Source organism: Scyliorhinus torazame, chromosome 5 (genome assembly GCF_047496885.1).
Source record: "Scyliorhinus torazame isolate Kashiwa2021f chromosome 5, sScyTor2.1, whole genome shotgun sequence".
Classification (NCBI taxonomy): domain Eukaryota; kingdom Metazoa; phylum Chordata; class Chondrichthyes; order Carcharhiniformes; family Scyliorhinidae; genus Scyliorhinus; species Scyliorhinus torazame.
In genome coordinates, this window is record NC_092711.1 from 323,608,979 (window position 1) to 323,623,254 (window position 14,276).

The following is a 14,276-nucleotide window of genomic DNA, read 5'->3' on the forward strand; positions in this document are numbered from 1 at the left end:
AGTTAATGTTTTAGTCCAATGAGTCTCTTCTTCGCAATACCTATGGTTCACTTCCCAATTGCCACAAGAAAATTAGGAATGGTCAATAAAATCAGGTCTGCCAGTTTGTAGCTCACACCTCACGAACGTTCTTTTTAAATGGATGCTCCTACCCCAGTGGGGTGTGGATGCGCCATTGTTAAATAGATTGACGGCTGATATAGATTTTTGGTCTCTCGGGGAATCAAGGGGTGTGGGGAATGGAAAAGAAACGGGAGTTGAAGCTCAAGATAAGAAAGAGTGACAAATGAAATTTAACCCTGAAAAATGTGAGGTGATGCATTTTGGGAGGACGAACAAGGCAAAGGAATATACAATAAATGGCAGGACCCTAGGAAGGATATGTCCATAGATCCCTGAAAACAGCAGGACAGGTACATAAGGTGGTTGAGAAGGCATATGAGACGTTTGCCTTTATTAACTGAGATACAGAATATACGAGCAAAGAGGTTATGATGGAGCTGCAAAGAATGCTGGCTAGGCCACAGCTAGAGTTGTGTGTGCAGTTCTGGTCACCAAACTATAAGAAGGATGTGTTGCACTGGAGATGGTGCAGAGGAGATTCACCAGGATGACGCCTGGGCTGGAGTGTTTCAGCTATCGAAAGAGACTGGATAGGCTGAGGTTGTTTTCCTTGGAGCAGAGAAGGCGGAGGTGTACAAAATTATAAGGGGCATGGATCGGATGGTGAGGAAAGAGCCTTTCACCTTCGTGGACACAATGGGCCAAAGACTTGCCCCCTTGCTGTAAAACTCTGTGGGCTAAGACAGGATATGAAATGGCTGAACAAACGCATCAGACCGCATGGCCCACTCCTGCTCCTATTTCTTATGTTCTACGGCTTTATCGTCAATTAGACCTCAATTTCAGAGCTATTTTCATGAAGCTCGAAATGTTAAATTTTAATTTAAGGCATTACAAAAGTTAATTGTACCCACGGGCTAGCCCCACTGGCTCAATTTACAATTATCAGAATTTTATTCCTTCGTAATGCATAATCAATTATTGTTCAATAAATATGACTTCTCTATGGACTGTGTGCTCTTCAGAACATTAAAACGTTTTATGGCTGGATCAGTAATTTAATACCCGAAGCAGTGGTTACTGCTCATGATTAAGCCAGCCAGTCTGACAGACTAACGAATCCTGGAGAGTTAGCCCTACTGCTGGGAATCAGGCTTCCCACTTCCCATGAGAGAATCTTGCAAGCTGACGTCACATTGGATAGGGTGATGCTCGGTGTACAAGCAGCAAGACTCTTGCTATTATTAAGCAGCATAACATTAGCTAGTTAAACTCCAGAAGCAAGCCAGCTTCTGTGGCTCTTAAGTCTTAGCTCAGTCAACCTGTATCGGAGCCCCTTGGGACCCATGTCAGACAGGCTTGCTCCAGGGAGCAGGCAGGCAGCATATAATCTAATACAGCAAACCAGGCACATGCACATCTCTCAGTAGCTTGCTCTGGAATCTGAAACACAGATGGGGTTTCAGACATTGCCACACGTACAGCTGGCAAAACTATGATTTTTAATCTGAAAATCACACTCCTACAATGGTTAGAGCACAGGTCATCATTCAGCCCATCATATCATCTTCCAACAAGAACTTACCTCATCCTGTTCCACTGCCATGCACATGTTCTCTTCAGATATTTATCTATTTCTTTTTTGAAGACCTTGATTAAATCTGCCTCATACTACCAGCTATGGCACAAGCACAGTGGAATACAGCTATTAATGACTTTCTTTCCAACGCACTTGACTGATCATTCACATTCTACCCTCTGTAAACTTGAAGTCATCTAAAACTGCTGCTCCCATCTTAACTGGTTCACTAATGTCATTTGGGGAAGGAAATCTGCCATCCTTACCTGGTCTGGCCTACATGCGACTCCAGACTCCGTTGTATCAAACCGCAACAGAAAAATCAAAAACAAAAAAAACTGGACAGGACCACCAGATGGACCGAGGCACCAGAAACAACCATGGTACACCCCACACTGCCGGCCAGCAAAATACTCGTTTCCAACATCTGGGGCTTGTGCCAAAATTGGGAGAGCTGTCAGGCTAGTCAAGCAACAACCCGATATATTCATACTCTCAGAATCAAACCGTACAATGTCCCAGGCACCATCATCGCTATTCCTGGGTATGCCAGACCACCAGCATGGCAAACCCACCAGCAGTGGCAGGACAGTGGCATACAGTTAGGAGGAGGTTGCCTTGGGAATTCTCAACATTGACTCCCGACCCTATGAAGTTTCATGACATCAGGTCAAACCTGGGCAAGGAAACCTACGGATTACCACCTACCACCACCACCACCGCGCCCCCCCCCCCCCCCCCCCCCCTCAGCTGATGAATCAATACTCAGAATCAGAATTACTAGAGTGCAGAAGGAGGCCATTCAGCACTGAGTCTGCACCAACGCTCCGAAAGACCACCCTACCTAAACTCCCACCCCCGCCCTATTCCCATAAACCCACCTAATCTTTGGACACCAAGAGGCAATTCAGCATGGCCAATCCACCTCATCTACACATTTTAGGACTGTGGTAGGACCCGGAGGAAACCCACACAAACTCCGCACAGACAGTCACCCACGGTCCCTGGCGCTGTGAAGCAGCAGTGCTAACCACTGTCACCATGCTGCCTTTATGCCACCCTTGTTGAACCCCTCCATGTTGAACACACTTGGAAGAAGCACTTGAGGGTGGTAGGGAAGCAGAATGCACTCCGAGTGGCGGTCTTCAATAGCACCACGAATAACAGAAGTGGCCAAGTCATAAAGGACACAGCTGCTAGACAGGATCTACAGCAGGTGATTAGATAACCAAAAGGGTAAAACCTATTTGACCTCATCCTCACCAATCCAACTGCCACAGATGCATCTATCCATGACAGTCTCGGTAGAAGTGACCGCCGCACATTCCTTGTGGAGACAAAGTCCTGCCTTCCATAGAATCCTGACAGTGCAGGTGGAAACTATTCGGCTCATCGAGTCTGCAAAAATCAAGAAGCTCAACATCATCCAGGACAAAATAATCCATTTGATCGGCACCCCTTCCACCTTCACTCCATTCATCACCGATGCACAGTGACAGTAGCGTGCACTACATACAAGATGCAGCAACTCACCAAGGCTCCTTCAGCAAAACCCTCCAAAATCATCTAGAGGAACAAAGGGCAGTAGATGCATGGGAACATTACAACTTGCGAGCTCCCGTCCAAGCTGATTTGGAATGTACCGCCATTCCTTCTCTGTCGCTGAGTCAAACTCCCAGAACTCCCTGCCCAGCAGCACTGTATACCCGCACCAGATGGGCTGCAGCAGTTCAAGAATGCGGCTCACCACCACCTTCGCAAGGGCAAATAGGGATAGGCGATAAATGCTGGCCTAGCCATTCTTATCTCATGAAAGAATTAATAAACATCCAATCATTGCATAAAAAAAGATTGCTTCATGCCACCATTGCTGTTTTTGCCAATGACCTGAATTCAGTGTGCTCTGGTTCTTGGTCCTTCCATTAACGAACAGTTTCTCCCTCTCTACTGTCCATTCCTCCTCAATTCTGAACCCCCTCGATCAAATCGCCTCTTAATTTGCCCTTTTTCAAGGAGAACAGCTCCAACTTCTCTAATGTATCCAGGTAACGGAGGTTTCTCATTCCGGTGTATCTTTTCTGCACCCTCTCCAAGGTCTTCATATCCTGTAAGTGTGCTGTCCAGCACTGATCACAATGGTCCAGTTGATCCCAACGGATTCTACAAGTTCATCATAACTTCCTTGTTTTTGTACTCTATGCCCTTTTACTCATAAAGCCCAGGAACCAGTATGCTTTATTCACGGGCTTCTGAACCCGCCCTGCCACCTTCACTGATTTAAGTTAATAAGTCAGCTATTTCAGATGAACCATTAAGCAAAAAGCAATTCCTGAACCTTACTAAGTGCCACGTAGCATCATCGATAAACAAACCTGCGAACAGTAAGTGGCTTGCAAAATTTAAATACAGGAGGTGGTGGCAACTTGAAATAAAAACAGGAAATGTGGAAATACTCAGCAGGTCAGGAAATATTGGGGGAAGAGAGAAACATTTCACGTCTGCCCCTTTTACAGAAAATTTCAAAATGTAATACAATTTGAGCAAATGTCAGGGACGGTGGAGGGTGAGAAGTGAAAGGTCTACGATAGAGTGGGGGGCAGTGTGGACTAGAAGCGCGATCTATCCAATTACAACAAAGCCCCAGCGCACGCAGTGCCGAGAAAGACCACGCTATATAACGGGGAACACCCCACCGAGGCCGCTCTTAGTCCCGTTTCCTGCACCAAGGAGCACCACGCGCCACAACTCCTCAGTGCAGGTGATCTGGATGCCATTTTTAAATGGCATCCCGATCTCGACACCCCCACCCGGACTCCCCGAGGGCCCAACGTACCTACAAAAGGGTCCTCGGCAGTCCTTGGCAACCCCACCTCACATGGCGGAACAGCCATAGGCCCAATCCCCAGCGTGGGAAAAATGCCCCTGCAACCCTGGCAGTGCAACCCGGGCACCTTGGGTGGCACAGAAGCACAGTGGTTAGCACTGTTGGTTCACAGCGCCAGGGTCCCAGGTTCGATTCCCGGCTTGGGTCACTGTGCGGAGTCTGCGTGGGTTTCCTCTGGGTGCTCCGGTTTCCTCCCACAAGTCCCGAAAGACGTGCTGTTAGGTAATTTGGACATTTTGCATTTTCCCTCTGTGTACCCAAACAGGTGCTGGAATGTGGCGACTAGGGGCGTTTCACAGTAACTTTGCAATGTTGATGTAAGCCTACTTGGGACAATAAAGATTATTATTATTGGTAGTGGCAAAGCAGCCGGGTAGCCGTGCCAAAGCACCAGAGGGCTACCACTTGGGTGCCTCAGGTTTCCTGGGAGACCTCCCCCACCCCACCCTGTGTGTCTGCTAAAGTTGTAAGTAAGATGTCATAAGAGTGAGGTAATAATTCATTCCAACTTACTTGGTTACAGATAAAGGGCCCAAGGAATCGTGTTTGTATTTTGGATGGTTCCCTGGGATATAGATAATTTGAGGGATTGAGTACAATCTTAACTAAGCAGGTCATGGGACATCTTCGTGGGATACAGAGGATACAATTAATGGCAGGAACCAGGTCTGTCTGTAGTTTGCAGTTTTGCAAAATGCTGTTAGGTCGAGAAGAATTTGATAAGACAGAAGTATACTGAACCTGCTCTTAAAAAGGATCTCTCTCCAAAGGTCGCTACACAGGCCCGCAAGTAAACCGCTTTTGTGAACTTTATTTTTAAGTGGCATTTAAGCTGTGCTTGGATGTGTGGTGAATGTAGGAATTTCAGAAATATTGTATTGTGTGTGTTTCATGCAGTAAGGGTTAAAAGCCTGTAGAAGCCCACTGTTTCCCAATACATCTAATAGGTAAAAATGATAGTTCGAAAGATAGCTATTTAGTATTGAGCCCCTGGCCTATTGAATCACTCATAACCTCAGATCATTGAAAAACACATTCAGCATTTCAAAAACAGAGCAGCAAACAGAGATTCTTACTCAGCTAACAAATACATTTGCAAGATAAAGTGACCAAGGACAGGGCAGTCTCCATGGCAACGCCACAGGAGCCTAAAGGGGCTATTGTATTCAGTAACAAACCGGTTCGATAACAGCATAACTCATACAGGAATTCATTTCAGGTTCATGTTGCATATTAAAGATGGACGGCTTGCTGTCAAATCAGATGAAATGAAAAAATGAAAATCGCTTATTGTCACGAGTAGGCTTCAATGAAGTTACTGTGAAAAGCCCCTAGTCGCCACATTCCGGCGCCTGTTCGGGGAGGCTGGTACGGGAATTGAACCGTGCTGCTGGCCTGCCTTATAAGCCAGCGATTTAGCCCAGTGAGCTAAACCAGCCCCTGTGTTTGCGTCTAACCCAAACCAATTAGGATTATATTGGGGTGTAATTAGATGGCTAAAGACAGATATGATACAATATAACTATGAAGTTTCGGTCGGCCATTTTCAGCTGGATCATATTCTCACGCTCTCTTTTTCATATTTCACTTTCTGACTTGACTTTTGAAGTTATTACGAGCTTTTTGCCTAAGCAAGAAAATCATTTCTGTGATTCTTTGAAAGTTTCAATTGTCTACGAGTTGCCTTTTAAATGACTTTCAATTGTAATCAATAGAAGACAAATGAAACAATTCTTATTTGCACTTGAGAAATTTTAAATTAAATTTCTACTGAGTTCTAGTAATCGCAAAGTGCTACTAGTACCGCATGGTAGATCTATCAACTTGGCGTAGTCGTGCCTTCTTGATATTATCAAGGGACCACTGTCCTTTGGGGATATCAAAGCCTGGGATAGTGTGCGTGTGACTGCTGCAGTAGTGCTTTTAAAAATTCTGGTTCGGAAGACAGCTAAGGCTCTTTGGAGTCAGAAGTGCAGTTAAAACATCGTAAAGGTTTGAGCTAATGGACTTTTATTTATATTAAGAGTTTTCCCACCGGAACAGTTAATTAGACATGGTGTTCAGTTTAATAAGTTGGGGTCATTACGGGGAGGAGCCAGGGTGTTGAGGTTCAGTTAGTTTGTGGTTGGAAGGGGAGCTGAGAAGATTTCTGAAGAAATACAGCCAAAGATTCTGCATTACTCTGACAGGGGGTCAGGTTTCTTTCTTTAAGCAGTCTCAAAATACCTCTCTTTCTCAAAGTGCAATATTCAATACATCTCTGTACAGTAAGTATTCCTGAGTGCTCACTGTATTTAACAGTGGATTGGACCGGAGATGGTTTTGTTGTTTGAGTGGGAGTAAAGATAGCAGTTAAGGGTTATTGTGTACCCTCCCCACCAGTGATAGCGGGAGCATGTCCCATCTCTTAAAGCCCCCTTCCATTTGTTCTACCAACCGGGATAGGTTTAACCTGTGCACTGCCTCCCATTCTCGGGCCACCTGGATTCCCAGATACCGAATGCTCTTCCCTACCATTCTAAGCGGAAGCTCTCCCAGTCTCTTCTCCGGTCCTCTTGCCTGGATCGCGAACATCTCGCTTCTCCCCATGTTCCATTTATACCCCAAAATTCCCCCAGGATTCACATTACTTCCCCCATCCCCACCAACAGGTCTGAAATATACAAGAGCAGGTCATCTGCGAAAGCGAGACCCGGTGCTCCACCCGCCCCCCCCCCCCCCCCACCCGTACCAGCCCTTTCCAGTATCTAGAGGCTCTTATCGCCATGGCCAATGGCTCTATGGCCAGAGCAAACAGCAACGGAGGGGGGGCACCCTTGCCTTGTACCCCGACCTCAGCCGGTTCGTACGCACACTCGCTACTGGTGCCTGATAGAGCAACCGCACCCAGTCAATAAAGCCCCCACCAAACCCAAACCTTCCCAGCGCCTCCCACAGTTAATTCCACTCCACCCGATCAAAAGCCTTCTCCGCATCCATCGCTACCACCACCTCCACTACTTCGGAGGGCATCATAATAACATTCAAAAGCCTTCAAACATTGGCCTCGAGTTGCCTGCCCTTTACAAATCCCGTCTGGTCTTCCCCTATCACCCCCGGGACACAGTCCTCTATCCTTGTGGCCAGTATCTTAGCCAGCAGTTTGGCATTCACATTCAGTAGAGAAATTGGCCTGCATGACCCGCATTGCTCCGGATCCTTCTCTCGTTTCAGGATCAATGAAACCGAGGCCTGCGACATTGTTGGGGGGAGGACTCCCTTCTCTCTTGCTTAATTACATGTCCTCACCAGCAGTGGGCTCAATATCTCTGAAAACTTCTGAATTCCACCGGGTAGCGCTCAGACCCCGGAGCCTTGCCCGACTGCATGCCCTCCAGCCCCTTGATTATTTCCTCAATCTCAATTGGGGCTCCCAGCCCTTCCACCAGACCCTCATCTACCCTCGAAAACCTCAACAGATCCCAAAACTGTCTCATCCCCTCCACTCCAGCCGGGGGTTCCAACTCTCATAATTTACTATAGAAGTCCTTAAACACCTGGTTCATCCCCACTGGGTCCAGGACAGTATTCCCGCCTCTGCTCTTTACTGCACCTACCCCCCCTGGCCGCCTCCCTTTTCCTGAGCTGGTGCGCCAACATTCTGCCTGCCTTTTCCCCGTACTCATCACCCCCCTGGCCTTCCTCAACTGTTCCACCGCTTTCCCTGTGGTCAACAACCCAAACTCCGCCTGTAACCTCCGCCGTTCCCTCAGTAGCCCCGTGTCTGGGGCCTCCACGTATCTCCTGTCCACCTGGAGTATCTCCTCCACTAACCTATCCCTCTCAGCCCGTTCTGCCTTTTCTCTGTGGGGCCCGTATCAAGATTAATTCCCCTCTGACCACTGCCTTCAGAGCTTCCCAAACCGTCGCTGCGGAGGCCTCCCCAGTGTCATTCGTTTCCAGGTAGCTCTGGATGGACTTAAGCCGCCCACAGATTGCTTCGTCCCCTAGCAACCCCACATCCAGTCTCCACTGCGGGCGTTGCCCTCTCTCCACATTAACCCGTAGAAGTATTAGCGCTCTACTCAGAACAAAAAAGTTGATGCGAGCGTGTACCTTGTGGACATGTGAGAAAAAGGAAAACTCCCTTCGCCCTTGGCCGTGCAAACCTCCATGGGTCTACACCTCCAATCTGTTCCATAAACTCCTTCAACTCCTTTGCCATAGCCGGCCTCCTCCCTATCCTGGATTTTGACCGGTCCAATTCCAGATCAATGACCGTGTTCAGGTTTTGTGACTCGAAGTCTGGGATCTTACCTAAAACCCACCTCATAAATTCCACATTGTCCCAATTCGGAGCATCTATGTTCACGAGTACCACTCACAGCCCTTCCAGCTACCCACTCACCATTATGTACCCCCCCCCATGTCTCCCTGCCTCGAATGCCACTCGTTTGCTGATCAAGATCGCTACCCCCCTGGTCTTTGAGTCCAGCCCCGAGTGGAATACCTGGCTGACCCACCCCTTCCTCAATCTCGTCTGGTCTGGAACCTTTAGGTGTGACTCTTGTAGCATTGCCACGTCCACCTTCAGCCCCCTCAAATGCGCAAACACGCGAGCCCTCTTGACCGGTCCATTCACCCTTTTTAGGCCAGCCTCTAGTTCGTGCCCTCCGCCACCTCGAGCCCCCCGCTCAGGCAGTCGCCGTTCCCGACCTCCTATTCGTCCCTATTGTTCTCTCCCCTCACTTGGACAAACATATTAAAAGCATCACATTCCCCAGTAAACAAATATCAGGGGAGAAAAATGAAGAAACAGCCACTTTAGAGAAAAAAAAGCCAAAAAAACAGAACCAACCCCAAAGCCCATCCCCCCTCTAACCAGCTCCTTGCAAGACAAAGTTACCTTTAGCCATCCAAACAGCCTCTTATTCCACATAGCACTACTTATATTTATATAACCTAGCACAACAAATCACTGCCACAGTACTCCTTCAAGGCTTGAGTGTCTTTTAATTCACCTCCAGCCTCTTTTCTTTAATAAAAGTCCATACATCATCTGGTGTTTCAAAGTAGAAGTCCCGTTCTTCATGTGTGACCCACAGACAGGCCGGGTACAGCATCCAAAACTTCACCCCCTTCTTAAAGAGGGCCATTTTTGTCCGATTAAACCCAGCTCGCTTCTTGGCCAGATCTGCGCCCAGGTCCTGATAAATGCGCAGCTCACAATTCTCCCACTTGTTGCTCCATTCCTTCTTGGCCCACCACAGAACGTGTTCCTTGTCCAGGGATCCTTGAAAGCGTACCACCATCGCCCTCGGCGGCTCGTTCGCTCGGGGCTTCGTCGCGAGGGCTCTATGCGCTCGATCCACTTCCAGGGGCCGAGGGAACGCCTCAGCCCCCATCAACGTCTTCAGCATGTCCGTCACAAGTCCTCCCATCCGATCCCTCACTGCCTTCAGGGAGGCCGACAATTCTAAGATTCTGCCTCCTGGACCCGTTCCCCAGGTCCTCCAGCTTCTCCTGCATTCTTTTCTGGCGGTCGTTCATCATCTCCACCTTGGTCTCCAGCACGGTTACGTACTCCTCGTGCTCGGACACCTTTTTCTCCAACTCCTGGCACGCTCTCCCGTGGGTCTCATGATTCTGCGCAACTTGATCAATCGAAGCCTTAATCGGGTCCAGTGTGGCGAAGCAATCTTCAAAAAACTCCACCAGCTGCCCTATCGACCACCGTGCCGTCTCCCCGCGGCCCTTGCTCTCCGCCATGCTTTCCTGCGTTTCCAGCTCCACTCGCGTCTTCCTTGTAGGACTTTGTCTTCTCACACGGCCACTTCTGGTCCAATTCTCCATACACCGGAGTGGTATTTCCCCTTACTGTCTCACTCTTCACCGAGTTATCCCTTAAAATCTGGATAAAAACGGGGGAAAAAGGTCCAAAAGTCTGTCACAGGTGGGAGCTATCAAATGTGCGACCTACTCCTCCATGGTCGCCACCGGAAGTCGGCAGGTTACATTCATGCCAACAAGTGCCTGGCAAAGACCATCACCTACAAGAGAGGATCTAACTATCACCCCATGACATTCAATGGCACTGTCATCGTTAAATCTCACACAACATCCTGGGGATTACCATTGATCTGAAACTGAACCTTTTTGTTTTAATTTGTTCATGGGATGGTGTCGCTGCTGGGCCAGCGTTTATTGCCCTATGGGCATTTTTAAGAGACAACCACATTGTCATGGAACTGGAGTCACATGTAGGCCAGACCAGGCAAGGACAACAGATTTCCTTCCCTGAAGAACATTAGTGAACGAGATGGGTTTTGTTAACAATCAATAAAGATTTCATAGTCACCTTTTTAGACTTTTAATTCTAGATTTTTATTGAATTTAAATTTTACCATCTGCCATGGCGGGATTCACTAGGATGTTGCGTGGGATGGAACATTTAATTTATGAAGAGAGGTTGGATAACTTGGGTTGCTTTCGCTGGAGCAGAGAAGACTGAGGAGTAAACTGATCAAGGTTTACAAGATGATGAGGGGCATGGACAGGGTGGAAAGGGAGCAGCTGTTCCCCTTAGTTGAAGGGTCAGTTACGAGGGGACACAAGTTAATAATAATAATCGCTTATTGTCACAAGTAGGCTTCAATTAAGTTACTGTGAAAAGCCCGTAGTCTCCACATTCCGACGCCTGTTCGGGGAGGTCGGTACGGGAATTGAACCCACGCTGCTGGTCTTGTTCTGCATTACAAGCCAGCTGTTTAGCCCACTGTGCTAAACCAGCCCCTATAGTTCATTGGGGGGGGGGGGGGGGGGGACCTTTTTATCCAGAGGGTGATGATGGTCTGGAATGCACTGCCTGGGATGGTGGTAGAGGCAAATTGCCTCAGAATCCTTAGGTACCTGGATAAACACTTGGCACGTCATAACATTCAAGGCTATGGGCCAAGTGTGGGCAAATGGGATTCTGTGGGCAGGGCAGGTATTTTACATGCATCGGTGCAGACCCAATAGGCCAAAAGGCCTCTCCTGTACTGTATTATTCGAACCCAGGTCTCCAGAGCATGACTCTGGGTCTCTGGATTACTAGTCACACGACAATAACACTATGCCACTGCCTCCCATATTAATACTGTGGCTACCAGAGCAGGTCAAAGGCTAAGAATCCTGTGGTGAGTAATACACCTGACCTCCAAAATCTGTCCATCATCCACAAAGCAAAAGTCAGGAGTTTAATGGAATACTCTCCACTTGCCTGGATGAGTGCAGCTCCAACACTCAAGAAGCTCGACACCATCCAGGACAAAGCAGCCCACTTAATTTTTACCCCTTCCACAAACATTCAATCCCTCCACCACAGGCAAACAGTGGTAGCCGTGATTACCATCTACAAGATGCACTGCAGTAATACACCAAGGTTCCTTAGGCAGCACCTTCCAAACTCACGACCACTACCATTTATAAGTACCTGGGAACCCCACCACCTGGAGGTTCTCCTCGAAGTTACTCACCCGACTTGGAAATATATTGGCGTTCCTTCATTGCCGCTGGGTCACAATCCTGAAACTGTGGGTGTATCTACAACTCGGGGACTGGAGCGGTTCAAGAAGGCAACTCACCATTGCCTTCTGAAGGGCAACTAGGGATGGGCAATAAATGCTGGCCTAACCAGCGACGGCCCCATCCCATAATTACTTTAAGGTTTATTCATATCAGGCAATTATCTCCCAGGAAAATAATTTTCAAGCTCCAGATGTGGACAGGTTATGTTCTTTGGAAGCAAAGGTGAAAAGCACAGCTGTAAGGAACTTCTTAAATCTTTGTCGGTTCCATGTTCTTTTTTTAATTCCTGTCCTGCAACCTTGCAGATTTTGTTTTAAACTGCAGATTTTGGTCAAACGGAAAACACTGGCCTAATGTACTGGCCCAGGACATCCCTTGCTGTAGGCAAGTAGACATTTCTATCCTGATTAAGAACGGTGAAGCCAGTGCTCCACATATTCTCCCCCTGCTGGATTCTTTGAGGGTTCTGAACAAGGGGAGGGGCTGTTCAAAAACTCACTTCAAACCCCCATGCTGACAACTGTAGTTTCAACTCAGTGAGGCTGATAGTCCATCTGATGGACACAGGCTTAGAATTGCACAGACCTGAGGGGGACCGTCAGTGAGAGAGTGAGGTCAGTCAAATGGAAGTGACTCCTCAGAAAGAATTCTGCAGCAGCCTGACAGTTTTAATTGAAGCCAAACATTAAAAGATCCTAACCAACCGATGATTGCAACACCCAGTGTCTGTGGAAGATCGGCAGCTACAAAGACAGCTACCACAGAAACAAAAAAACATCTCACACCCTTTTAATAACTGTTATTTTCAATCCTTTCCCTACCCCCACCATTTTTCTGTCTTGTGTATGTCTGGATGGAGGGTGGGGCAGGGTTTGGTGAATAAAAAGATTAGTAGACCATTGTTCCATTCGTATCTTTATAGGTTCACCTTTTACTCATGATACAAATACAGTTTTGTTAATATTTTACTTAGTAACTCATTGGAGCACTCAAGGGTCAAAGATCTCAAGGGAATTGGGACTCCGGGGTGTGTGGGGCTGGAATTGACCACGCAGTCACTCAGGGAGCCGTAACACAGCACTCAGCACTGAGGCATATATCATTTGTGCTCAAGTCGCACAGGCAACTTCCAGTAGTGCATGGGAGTTCTTAAATAAGGATATGGAACTAAAGTTGTAAATAACCATGCATTTAATCTATAGAATTTAACACAAAAGACACCAATTGCAGCATTTAATCCCTGGCAATTCACAGTAACATTTTGCTTTAATGTTAACCGGGATACAAACAGTGTGGAGGAATCAAATTAGGATTGTCAAATAGAAGATCTCCTCAGTGAAAAACTTTTAGGGATTTCAAAAAGTCTGAACACTACTCTGCTTTGATGAACAGGACAACCTTAGTTGTTTTATCTCTTACTCCATCCTTCCTGAAGGGCACGCATCATCTTCCATGACCAAGTTTCGGTTGCCATTACAATACCTGTTAATAACATCACTTTTAAGAGTTTTACGTGGTGAATAGAGACAGTTTGAGAGTCTGCAATAAGAAGCAATCAGTTTAAAATAGTCACAAAATAGTGAGGAGTTATGTAGAGAGCAAGGTAATGAGACACGATTATCTCAGAGTCCATAACCATGAACACATTTCACTAAAGTGCATACTCGAGTGCACATCTCCACCACACTGTAGCTACTGAATTATAATTACTCAACATAATTACAATTACTAACTTTTTCACGAGGATTTCTGCTGTCTGATTGGCAATCTAACTTCAAAGCTGAAAAATATATATTTTTATTTAAGTGGTTCATCTAACCAAGGAGGCTTCACACAAATCTACATCCAACAACCTGCTCTGAAAACCGGTTCACATTTTGACAGCTGTGCTAAATGCACCACCAGCAGCTGGGACAATTGACAACATTCTAAATAAAACAAGCCACAATATCCTAAAATGTTAACAAATCCTTTAAAAGAATTGCAGAATCTAGATCTACATCTTCACCAAAAACCAATCAGTTCTCCCTTGGACCATACTCGAACTGGGTACCAGGTCTCAATGAAATTCATCCATTAGTTTTTTTTTATATTGGTTAGACACACAAACAGATGAATGGGCAAAAACACCACCACCTTCAGTCACAGAGTTAGCTAGCCAGTCAAATTTGATGCACTTTTAAAAAGCAGCTGAAGGATTGT

At 46.9% G+C, this 14,276-nt stretch overlaps 1 protein-coding gene across 1 annotated transcript in view; it reads right to left on the minus strand.

Moving 5' to 3' along the window:
* Positions 1–14,276, minus strand: part of LOC140421321 (transmembrane 9 superfamily member 2-like) — a 254,618-nt gene that overhangs the window by 152,618 nt on the left and 87,724 nt on the right. The window lies entirely within an intron of this gene.